The following is a 10,493-nucleotide window of genomic DNA, read 5'->3' on the forward strand; positions in this document are numbered from 1 at the left end:
CATTTTTAGCTTGTGATAAATGTTAAGTACCAAGACCTATCTGAGACCTTTTTGGTCTAAGCTGAGCCTTGTTGCTTTGCATTCACTCTAGGTTAAGAGCAAGCCCTGGACTTACTGCAACTCAGCTGACAGTAATTTAATAAGCTGTGGTAAATTAATCTCATTTGAGCCTGTAAGAAGCTTTATCAAATAGCTCCCTTTTGTTAGCTAAACTACAGAAGTTTATTTTCTTGAAAATGATAGAGACTAAAGATTTAAACTTTTATGTAAGTGGTAAAACAATCTTCACACGTGTACGCAGTTAGTAAGAACTCAATACTCTCACATGATTATCTGCTTTAATCGATAGGTAGGGGTTGGGCAGAGGAAGGCTGGAGTGTGGCTTACCACTTTTACTGGGTCCGTCTGCCTCATAGCAGAGTCCAAAGGCTGAAGTTTGGCTGGGGCAGGAGACTCCATGTGGCACAGACAGGGGAGGTGAGCAGGGCTGTGGGGGAGCCGAGGCAGGTGGAGCTGCACCTCGGGGCAGGTAGGGCAGGGGCATGGCATGGCATGGCATGGCATGGCAGCCGCTGTCTGTCATAAAGCCCTAGATGCTCCCCCTGCACCGTCCAGCTGGCTGTGACCCTGGCAGGGCACTCCTGGCACATCGCAGACCTCCGCTGGGACCTTGATTAGGCTGTGCCATCAGGTCCCTGGCAGGTATGCCCACGGGTGGGCAGTTACCTCTGCAACTCACACTGGTGCCTGCTCACCTCCTCCATCTTTGCCATGCAGAGCCTCCTGTGCTGAGTAAACTTTATCCTTTGGACTGGAGATGATCCTCCTCACGTCCTGAACAAGAAGCTTGGAGAAAAAGCTTTGATACCATGCAAGCGCTGTTCAGAAGTAGCCACAACAGTGGCATGCCACCAACACTGTTCGAGCCACAAATGCAAAGCACAGCACCATATGGGCTGCTACGAAGCAAGTTAACTCCATCCAAGCTGGACCCTGTGTTTTATTTCAAAGCTGAAATGCTGATGTGGGCCAGCGTTGGGAAGGACAATTACTGCTGCCTCACCAGGCAGTGGGACAGTGAAGTAGGTCCCAGAAGGGAAACATGTATGAGCTGTGTGCAGCCAAAGGGGCACCGAAGGAAGGAGGTCTCCAGGGTGAAGACAGTTAATACGCTAGTAAAATGAAGGAAGGTTATGAGCGCTGGGAGAGGGTCTGGAAAGAACAGTTTAAAAAGGAGAGCTAGGTTTGGAGCGGGGGAGGAAGGAAATGAGGTAGCATCTCTGGTGTGTAAGTGTCAAGACTCCCCTGATGTAGCTAGCCATATGGTTGCAAGCCACACACATAGCTCAAAAGCTTCTGAGTGTAGACCACAGAGTAAATAACATCTTAGTCATCGCTTTGAAGGAGGTAAACTACTTGAAATTATGTCAGTTTTATTTCATTAATACTAACTTCTAAGATTTTACCAATTTTAACTTTTTGGCTTGGAAATGAAAATGTGTAACTGACTGACATGGACAGGGGTGATGGAAATAACAGACTCCTACTATAAAAAGAACTAAGTGCTTGAATGAATGAAAACTTGAAACCCTGCCACAATTAAACCATCCTTTCAAACACGCTGTGCAACTGCCACTTATCCCACATCCCTCCTCCTTCTCCAGGCTAAGCAGGGGAGTTCTGAAACAGAAGGCAGCATTTCTGTGTAGAAGTTACAAAGGGGTTAAAAAGAAGGCTGTATTTCACTTGCTAATCCTAGGTCTTTGTCCAAGAACTGCTCGGAGTTTTTTTAGCTAGAATAAATTAAGTCACTGGCAGAGGACCACCTGCTGAGAAAGCAGGCTTTGTTTTATTGAGTCCATTCCCATGTGGGTGCAGTGTTCCTCTTTTGTCACACGATGGAGCCATCCTGCAAGGGTACAAAAGCACCATCTGAAATCACAGTTTTGGAGTCCTTTCTCCTAGGCTGCGTTAGTTTATGAGCTCTGAGCAGCAGGAAGGTAAAGGGTTTGGAAGAAGCAGCATCTCGGGGCTAAAGAACAGGATTGCGACCTTTGTTTCACTTGAGCTTACAGGCTTCTGCAACAGTTAATCTTGGCCAAATTTCCAACTGTTGATGCAGTGCATCTCTTCTGAGGCCTTCTCTTGCTGCTGCTGCTGTACTAACAGAAATATGTCCCACAGCCAGAGCTTGCAGGCTGGGATATCAGGGTCCTGCTGGCTGTGCTGCAGGCTCAGCCTGTGACTCTGCCTATGGCGTTCATTAGTCGTGCCCGGGCAGTGCCCAAGTCTGCTGTGCCAAAACTAGCTCAGATATAAAGTAAGAGACAGGATGGGCAAGAAGAACAGTCATGACCAGCAAAGATCACGTTGGTTTTATTTATCCCTTGGTTTTGTGTAGCTGCTGTGAAAATCAGCTGATTTTTCTGCTTATCTGGGGGTGGGGCTTGATGCTTGATTTATCTTGCTATTGTGGATAGAAATGCAGAAGAAGATGATGGTGTAAGATGGTAGAAATTATTTTGCTAGTTTAGAAAGAAGTTATTTTTCCTGTTCTTACTTGCTGGGAGGAGTCAACATACTGAGTACTTTCCTTTGAGTTTGAAATGGATTAATAACTTCCTATTCGTTTACTTCTTGAGGTGGGTCAGGGGCTGCTGGATAACAGAAGGCTTGTTCCAAAGCTTCTTATGGGTTAAAACAAAATAGCATGAATAAAGGAGTACTTTGAGAGATTCCTATATCATAATTACTGAACCATTAAATGTCTACAGTGATAATAGTTTGCTGATTATACCAAACTGAGTAGGGAGGTGGACACTTTGGAAGGGAGAGCCACCCTGCAGGAACCTGGATAGGCTGGAAGAGTGGGCTAACAAAAACCTTATGAAGTTCAACAGGATGCTGGGTTGCATCAACAAGGGCATCACCAGCAGAGATAAAGAAGTCATTATCCCACTCTACTCAGTGCTTGTCAGGCCACACCTGGAATACTGGGTTCAGTTTTGGTCCCTGCTGTACAAAAAAGATGTGGACAGGCTGGAGGGGGTCCAGAGAAGGGCCACAAAGATGATCCAAGGACTGGGAAGCCTGCCATATGAGGAAAGGCTGAGAGAACTGGGTTTGTTCAGCCCTGAGAAAAGCAGGCATAGGGAAGACCTTATCATGATGTTCCAGTATTTAATGGGTGGCTACAAAGAAGATGGAGACTCCCTTTTTACACGGAGTCAACTGGAAAAGATGAGGGGTAATGGGTACAAGTTACTCCCGGGAAGATACCAATTGGACACAAGAAGAAAATGTTTCATAATGAGAACAATCAGCCACTGGAATAATCTCCCCAAGTAAGTGTTGTATTCCCCAACATTGGACACTTTCAAGATTCGGCTGGACATGGCCATCTTGTCTAGACCGTGCTTTTGCCAAGAAAGGTTGGACCAGGTGATCCTTGAGGTTCCTTCCAACCCAGTATTCTATGATCCTGTGATAATAGCTATACTGGGATTCTATCATCTTTGTGTGTTACAGACTTGTAAGGACACTTGCCTTGAGGTGTAACAATTGCTTTTCTACTTGAAGTAGATTCTAGCCTTTCAGGTGGAGAACTGCATTTGTGCAAACACAAACTAAATGGTGTTTGCAAGCATGGAGAAATGATTTTTTTTTTATTTTTTTTTTTCAGCGAAATGACTGCTTGATTTTTTTCAGTAAGAAACATACATAACTGCCATTGTATCATTGTTGACAGTGCTGACATTTGCTGCTGTATGATCAGTGAAGTACTCTGCAAATGGTTAAAGTTTCCAAAATGCAAGATGCTGCTGTTAATGTATCTGTCCTGTAAGATTTATGTCACAGGCAAGTCGAAGTGAAACCTGACTTGCTATAGATTAGTACTCTTTTGTATTCGCATACTTTTTTTAAAGTATGAAAGGGTTGGGGGTGTTTGTGTGACTTTAAAGCCTGGAAAATTTGTGAAAGAAAGTGTGTCCCTGTGACCTTCTCAGAGCTTTTAGTCTAGGAGAGCCCTCTAGCAAACCCCTTGACAGTTCTTCAAGAGAATTTGTGAAAAATAAATAAAGGCACTCCAAGTGCCTAAGCTGTATTGCCATCCCTTTCCTCCTCAAGCAGGACGCTGACTTTTTTGTACTTATTTCTAAAGATGGTAACAAACGAACGTGGCAAAATCCATTTTGTCTTTTGTAGGCATGTTCTAATGCAAGCATAGAGTGGCAAGAGGTACAGCCCTGCAACGACTTTCCAGCAGTGGCTGCTTGATCCTTTCTAGGTATAGAGCTGTTTGTGTCAGAAGAGCCTTGTTCTGACACGTAGTTCTGGGGCTTTTCTTTTAAGATTGATGGAGACCAACTTCTGCCCCAAAGCAGTTGTCATTGGCTTGATTACTTTTTGTAGAAGTTGGATTCAGAATTGCTTCTTGAAGGGAGAAGTTCCGCAGATGATTTGCTCTGAACTAGACATCTTGTGGAGGCTGCTGCAGAGCCTGGGCTCTCTTTCTCCAGCAGGGAAGTCAATGTAATGCCTTTTCAGCTCTTCCCCACAACCAGAGGACAGGGCTCTTCCTCCTGATTGCTGGTGGAGAGGATTTGGAAAGCAAGCAAAGAATACAAGGAGAGGGAAATCGGGCACATGTCCCCTGTTAAGTTGTTGAGCAGCTGAGTTTTCTGTTAGGTTCAGGCACCCCTGCTTTTATTTCTACAGCTTCCACTTGAGGGATTGGTTCTGCAGGTTTTCACAGGGCTGTGCTGGGGCTTCTCAGGAACGTGCACAAAGCTGAACATTGCTGTCCCGAGGATGAGAACCGTGAGCTGCTTCTGCTGTAGGAAAGGAGAGAAGAAAAAGAGCAGGAATGGCGGTCTGGGATGCAGTCAGACTACTGCCAGAGCTCTTTGTTGATGAGATGACTTCGTTAACGATCTGATTTTGGGTAGGAATCAGCAGCTTACAAGAAGGAAAGAAACTCCTGGTAGCTGAAAGCAGAGCAGCTTTGAAAATCAGGCTGTTCCTGGTTTTCAGTGCATCTTAAACATCCGTTGCTTTATTTGATGTACTCCAAGCACCTAGAAACCTCTTTCAGTGGCGGTCCTCCCTGTGTGCAGCAGTGTGAACTGCGAGCGAGCACTCGCTGTCCTAACACACTGCCAGGTGTGAGAGACGGTGGGTGGGAGAAGAAACAACACTGCAGGATTGATTTCTATTTAGTTTTTCATGCCGGTTTTAGAGCAGCGTGTGCGAGTTCCTCTTGGTAACCTCAGGGAATACTATTGTTGGGTTTGGGTTTTGTTAATATCCCAGGAAAAGAAAGGAAGAGTAAATGACCATGTTATAAAAAAATCAAATTTTCATGTTGGGGCACAAACAGACAAATCCATAAAAAACAATTTGATCAACTACTGCCAGCGGTAAATTACGTGGCCTGCGCAAACAAAGCCTCAGCTTTATCGGACAGTGTATTCACTCGTGGAGAGAAGGCTGATTTATTACTCCAGCCAGTCAGTAATTGTCAGCCCATAATCCCCTGAAGGGAAAGTAGCCATCCGTGCTTATCACTTGAGAAGAGACACTAGAACAAAATGATGCTGATTTTAGCCTGGCAAAAAACATTGCCACTTGAGCAGAGCTGGTCTGTCCGAACGCAAGTGGCTGCTGCTTGTTCCTGTTCACGAGACTCGGGGGTGCAGTTGATTCCGAGCACGCGTGGCGGGGAGTAAAGCTCGGGGCTTTTTTGGTGCGGCTTTGTTCTTGCATCTGCTGCAGGTCACCTGTGTGCTTTGCTTGCTGAGGCCTTACCTTCCTTGGCCTCTGACACAGACATGAGTCTTCCCCGTAGGGGATTCGTGAGGTTTGCACGATGTTTAATGCTCTGTGGGTACCTAGGTGAACGGAGATGATTTTTTTTGTAATGCTACAGAGGTGAGCGATACAGCATTATTCGATTTATTCACATTATTTCAAGTGATAACCAGAAAATATGTAGACTTTCAGCATCATTTCTGCCCCTTTTGTCCTCCCACCAGACGTATGTGAAACTTGCTATTGTTTTAGTGTGCATTTTACTTTATTTTCCAAGATTTGTTGAGATTGCTCAGTGCTTTCAGGAGACAGCTATGCAAATGTGAGCTGCTAGCACCTGATTTCTTCAGACTGACATTTTAAAGTATGTTCATTAAAGTTTTCATAACCTAAACCCATAATAATGAGAGCCTAGAGTATGTGCCTCCTGGTACCACATGTGAAGGAAATGTGTGTCTAAGAAACCTGTTATTAGCAGCTCGTATTTTGTTTGTGCAGTGACATCTAAGAGACTTTCTAAGCAACTTATTTTCCCTTGCTGTAAAGGCAGATTTCTTACTGCAGCAAGGGGCAAATCTGTTCTTCAGATCTCAGCCTGCGCTGTATTGTCTGGATGAGGAGAAACCTGGAGAGGAGAAATACTTTAGTTCCTGAGCCATGGAAACTTCACCAAATGGAAATCTCCTTTGACCCACGTGCCCTTTCCCTGCAATAGCTAGGGATTATCATCTGTCACGGTACTTCTGCCCGCACTTCTGCGCTAAGCCGCTATTTCTCTAAAAGCATCACCAGACCTGTTGCATCTCGTCTGTTAGGAAGGGGACTGTGCCAGCAGCTCTTGTTTGAGGGGAGACTCTTAGCATACTGAGAGTTGGGAAAACCCATTAGCGTGAGTGGTAAGAAATGGTAGCGTTCAACTTCCAAGGCGTGAAGTTTCAATCTGTTCTTTCTAAGTAAGCATAATGGTATTATAGCTGGGCCATCTATCCACAGAGCATGGATGAACTGCATTAAATGTTTCCTCCTGGCACTCCTCCATTCCTGGTTTTGGAGGAGAATATGTAGCTGTGTTGTCTTAACACAGGTGGTATGTGGAAGATGGGTTAACCTCGGCATGCAGATCCAGGGTGTTGAGGAATAGTTGTGGTATGTGCATCTTTCTCCCTGCCACACCGTAGTAGTGGTAATGTTTAGAATTAGCTTCTGCACACGATTCCACGGGACTTCGGAGGGCAGAAACGTGCCCTTAGAGCTCATGGCACTTTTCATCTTCAAAGTGCATTATAATCATTAATACATTAATTAGGCATTCTCCCCTTCCTTCCTGCTAACAAGGTTTATTAAGCTGAATGTATTTATCTTTGGGCAGCTTCTACAAGCAATTGAATGAATAATTTTCCTAATAACTTTAATAGCAAAGACATGAAAGGGAACAGGGATGATGAGAAGAACAAGAGACTGAGGTAAATAAAGCTGCACTATGAAAGGAGAGGAGCAATTTCATTCGAGGTGTAACTCCACCTACCCCTAGCTGGCAGCTGTGCAGTCTTTGTTGCTTCTGTCTCCCCTAACCTACATGTAATCGCACATCTGTGCAACATCTATGCAACATTTATGCTAGCACACACAAATGCAAAAAAAGGATGTCATGGATGACTGGGACCTGCAGGAAAGGAGAACATGAAAATAGCTTGCAATTGCAAGGTGAAGAAAGCCTATATGAAAGTTTGACTTTCACATATGCTTACAATGTCCTAGGTATTTCTATAAGAAGCAGTATAATCTAGCAGAGTATTTCACAGTGGGTGAGTTGCCAGACCCAGGAGGTGGAGGAAGGTCATGAAAAGCTACGTCAGGGAGTTTAAGGCATTGAAAACTGTAATCTAAAGCAAATTAAAATCGTGCTTTCCTTCTCCATCTTTACCCCTCAAGCATTGTCTGTTGTGCCCTCAAAGCACACATAAATACACCGTGTGTGGATGTTACCATACGTATGCTGGTTTGCTCCTACTCTCACAGTAAATGTTGGTGGAAAGACATAAAATGTTTTCTCTGAATAAGGACATGCCCCCAAAAAAGCTCTGAGACTGGATGACTTAGTGGCTGGGATGCTGCACTGTGAATTTAGTGATTTGCATCTTAGGCAGTGCTCTGCCGTTTGCTAAGTGATTTCACCTCTGTCTTCTTCCTGTCTAGTTTATTTAGATTCACAAGCTTAAGACCAGGAGGGACTACTAGATCATCTGGCCAGACCTCTTGCGTATCACATCACAGTCCATTGAGCTTGATATAGTTACTGCTGTAGCGAACCCAATAACCTGTGGGTAGTTGCAATATATCTTCCACAAAGCCAAATTTTTGACATTAAGCTCTTCAGGGCAGGAGTTGTGTTCTAGCCATGCTTTAAGTAGAGCTTCTCAGCAGTGTTATTAACCAAGAAAAACAACAACAAGGGTAATACCAATAATGTTAATTATAATAGAATCTATTAATATTTTATTGGTTAAGCTTGCAAAGATTTCTTTTTTAAACTGTGAAACCAGCCACTATATATGAACTGTAGCCTTCAGAAAGGAGATTGAGAGGTGGCTTTTCAATTCTGATATGCAAATACTTCTGCAGGGCAACAGACCAGCTATTGGGAGGGCTCTTTAATGCAGTGGAGGAGGTTGTAAAAAAAAACAAAAACAAAACATAGCTAGGAGCTGTTCTCTGGCCACGCAGATTTGCATTAAGTTGCAAATAGTTATGTTATTGAGCTCCATACAGCAGTAAGGGAGTAAAATGTTGCAGCTGATGGCATACAGGATAAATGCTATGAATCTGAAATGTAGATTTTATTAAACATGGAGAATCAGCCCTGTTCTTATATCTCTTAATTCCTAATTTAAAGTTCCAGTAGTCTGCCTATGCCACTTTGATGGAAAGTGGCTTGCCAAATGGAGCAAATATTTTTTTTTTGGTAAGAATTCTTTCAGCTAAGGTGGATTTGATACTCCCACAGCTTTGCTCAAACTCCGTCAGACCGGGAAGATGTTTGTCAGCATCCTCTTTTACTGAAAAAGCTAACCTAGCCTGAAATCTTAAAGGAAGAAAACCTTGACTTAAAATAGAAGTGTTTGTGACATGGCGGGGTCATAGGAATGGAAGGATCCTTCCTATCCACCTGCCTGGTTGTCAGAGGAGCTCATCTCTTCCCCTTGGCACCTTTGGCTGTGCAGAGTTTGCCACGGACTGCCTGCAGGCTGCGAAGACAGCGCGGGAGATGAACGCATCCACTGAGAAGTGACCGGGATTTACTTGCTGCGATAGGAGCAGTGCCCACCACCACCACCACCGGCAGTCCCTTCTTACAGCCCTCGGATGGAGGAGCTTCAGCTGGTTTAACTGGAGCAGTGCAGGGTTTTATCAATCTCACTGCACCCTCTTCGAAGTTACTTTCCCCACAGCAGCATCAGCAGAGCAGAGCTGTGGTCTCGCCTCAGACCCTGCAGCTCTGAGCCTGATCCATCACCCCAAAACACCGGTGAGGACGCTTTGAAATAAAATACCGAGTTGCAGAGAAGCTAACATGCTTCTGCTCTCTCTGGTCCCTGCTGTGGGGCAGTGGTCTTTGGCACACAGGCAGGACGAACGTGGCTGGTGAAACTCAAGGGAGTACCTGAAAGGGATGCAGCTAAGTCTGACAGCGTTGCCCCTGAAGTCCAGGGCACTGCTGGTCCTGCATGCTCAGGATGGAGCTCAACCCTGTCCCGAAGCTCCCACCCTGCCCAGTGGTATGGCTGTACTGCAGACGGAGGCACTCACAGCACCAGCGGGGAAACTACCTCTCAGCTGGCTTCCCACGGGTGCCAGAGCTCAAAAGTCAGGCTTCAATCCTGGCTACTAATTGCCTTGCATGGGGGTACTCCCTTTAGCCCTTATTACCCTGGCACCACAGGTACTGCCATCACAACTACCTTGATTAAAGCTGGCCGAAGCATAGCGAGAAGCACTGCAGTCATGCCTCTGATGGCAAAGCAGACATGCCTTGGCTTTAAAGCCTTGCCTTGGGCTTCAGCAAAAGAATGGATTCTCTTTCTTACAGCAGCATGGGAGTTGTTCAGACTCTGCAGCAAGAAAGAGAAAGGAGGGAGTGAAACTGGACTGGAGCAAAATGAAGTTTATGGTTGCAGGGCTTGTGATGCAGTTTCCTCTCTGTAGCCAGAACTGAGCTTTCAACCTGGTTCAGTGGACAAGCTGAGCCACTAAGGCTTCATTACTTTAAGGTGGAGTGATAACACCCAGTTGTTTGGGAACCAAACAGCTTGGGAGTCCATCCGTTTGGAACAATCTTAAAAAGAAAAGTTCCCAGGTTCAGATGCAAGTCTGTTTCACGGTGTTGTTTCAAAGCTAGTAGGAAATGTTCAAGTGGAAAGCATGCAGGAAGACAGCAAAGTAGAAATCCCCAGTGCAACTCAGTTCAAAGCAAGGTCTGCCTTGCTGTTTCTATTTAGAGTACCTCGAGAATGTGTTTATTTTGTTATTACAAGAGGCAGCTGGGATGGGAATTGCAGCATGGAACAGGACAGGTTAAGACAAAAAAGCACTGCGGTGGTAGCCCCTCCTTCCTTTTCTTTTGGAGCCAGTGTAGACTGCAGGTGAACAAGGCCACAATGAGAGTAATTAGCAGCTGACAGATG

Source organism: Haliaeetus albicilla, chromosome 13 (genome assembly GCF_947461875.1).
Source record: "Haliaeetus albicilla chromosome 13, bHalAlb1.1, whole genome shotgun sequence".
In the NCBI taxonomy this organism is placed as follows: Eukaryota; Metazoa; Chordata; class Aves; order Accipitriformes; family Accipitridae; genus Haliaeetus; species Haliaeetus albicilla.